We start from the raw sequence: 2,249 nt of genomic DNA on the forward strand, positions 1-2,249 counted from the left end.
GTGGTGACTCACTGCACCGACTTAAACAGTGACGCTGAGATTCATGGCGCTTTCTCTGCCCAGGAATCTCCTGGCCTGGCTCCCTATTCAGTTCCCTTTTTAATCAGATGAATGGGCGACTTCCCAGGGCTCAAATGGGCAGCTAAAAGGGCACCTGGACCAGTTTATTTTGTATGGAGAACTGCCGCACTGGGGCGCCGACAAAGCAGCTGCACCGGGCAAAGCAGCCATGCCAGGCAAAGCAGCCATGCCTGCCAAAACAGCTGTGCCAGCCAAAACAGCTGTGCCAGCCAAAACAGCCACGCTGGTGACCCATGGGGCTCCTCTGCCTTGGAATGTCCTGGTCTGTGGGCAACAAAAATCCGTCTGGAAATGCAGCATCTACTCACTCTCTGCACTTTCACTGGGAGCTGCAATCCTGAGCCATTCCTAAACGGCCATCTTGATTTGTCCCCCAGGGGAACACGTTTGTTATTACCAAAAAGAGACATCTTTAGGTAAAAATAATAAAAACCCCATGCTGCATAGATAATGCAGATAGTTCTATTTATCTGGTCAACGGGCAAAAGTCAGCACTTAAGGTCCTCAGCTCCAATCTTTTGTTCATTTCTTATTGCTGGAATTTCTTATTTCTTCTTGTCGGATGACTAAACCGGATGATGGTAGAGATGGTAAGGCGGCATTTACTCAGCCCCACCCTGCTCAGCCTCAGGAGTGGACGACTGCTCAGCTGGTGAATTGGCTGCTTTTGTCTCTTTGCCATCTTGTGGTTTAGGGTTCTCTGGGCGTCTGCATTGGTAATTGAAGTTGCGGCGGTACCCACATTGAGGTGGCTGCTGACCTTGGGTCTCATCTCCTTGATTTTCTTTATCCTCTTCATTGCCATCCTCTCCAGGCTGTCTTTGGCGAGGAAGGCCCCTGTGGAATCATGGTCTATATCCCCAATACATATTCTGCCTCACTGGTCTACCTTGTTCTCCTGCACCCTGGTTGCCAGCACCCTCCATCACTTCTCCCTGCACAGGAGGGTTGGAATATTGTGGTCGATGCCCATAGGGTCTCCGCATGTAGTAAGGTGGAAACCTTTGCCTGTGGTAGGGCGGGCGTTGTTGGGCCTGGCCTTCAGGAGCACTCTCTGATCCCTTGTTCTTTTCCCCACTCTCACTATTCTGGTAATTTTGCTGGTAATTGCATGGAGGACCCCTACGACGTGGATAGCGTCTATAATGATTACGGTCTGCTGCATATTTACTGCCTTGAACTGGAACGCCACCAGGACCTCTAACATTTGCTGCCTCCACACCCTTTTCTCCTTCAACAACATCAAACTCCACAGTCTCTCCATCTCCTACACTGCGAAGAGGTACTTCCTGGGGTTATTCTTCTTTATGGCAGTCTGGTGTACAAATACATCTTCCTTGGTGTCATTCCTGTTGATGAAACCATATCCTTTCCTTACATTGAACCATTTTACTTTTCCCAAAATCTTTGTTGCCGTGACCTTCTTGTCCCTGCCAGCAGGCACCGCTGATGTGAGGCTGCCCAGTCCACCACTACCTGCGCCACTGCCCATAGTGCCGGGCTTGGTGTCAGGGGTGCTGAGGGCGGGGCAGTGGGCGGCTGCTGGGTCTCGGCCTCAGTGCTCATGGTTGCGGTGATGGTGACTGGGGCCGGCTGCAGCAGCTACAGCTCCTCCCAGGATGTGATGGTAACTAGGCTGGCGGTGGCAGTGGGGCTGCTCAGGGCTCTCTGGGGTCTGCTCTCCACTCCCGCTACTAATCGAACTCTGTGATAAGTCTTTAAGAGAAAAGGAGACCTGGATCTCAATGGGGTCATATTCACCAGACATCTGTTCTAGGGGCAGGAGTGAGACTGGCACCTGCCTAAAATGAGGATTTATAGAGGTGCGTGGGGGTACATCTACGATTTGCTTCCCTATGTCCCTGGAATTGAGCCTGAGATGGCAACTAGGAGAGCTGAATCAATCCTACAATGATGGCAAAATCCGGGTTAACATGCAAGGCAAAGAAGGCCTGCACATAAGGGACCTTAGACCCTTTGCCCTCATTTTACAGAAAAGCTTCCTTCCTGAGGCAGTGCTTCTCTTCTGTGCCTCAAGGTGCTTGGCACTAAGTTGGCAAACAAGTAAATTACAAGAAGATTTTCACTACAAATTTACATACAGATACCAAGGCATACTTTGCTACATCTGTGTTACTCTTAACCTTGCATTTTATACTTTTGATGAC

The 2,249-nt window shown here is 50.2% G+C and overlaps 1 pseudogene; it reads right to left on the reverse strand.

Annotated features, from left to right (window-relative positions):
- Positions 1 to 305: 305 nt before the first annotated feature.
- Positions 306 to 1,647, reverse strand: LOC100387510 (Y-box-binding protein 1 pseudogene; annotated as a pseudogene).
- Between the last annotated feature and the right edge of the window lie 602 nt (positions 1,648 to 2,249).

This window comes from Callithrix jacchus, chromosome 9 (genome assembly GCF_049354715.1).
Source record: "Callithrix jacchus isolate 240 chromosome 9, calJac240_pri, whole genome shotgun sequence".
Taxonomy (NCBI): Eukaryota; Metazoa; Chordata; class Mammalia; order Primates; family Cebidae; genus Callithrix; species Callithrix jacchus.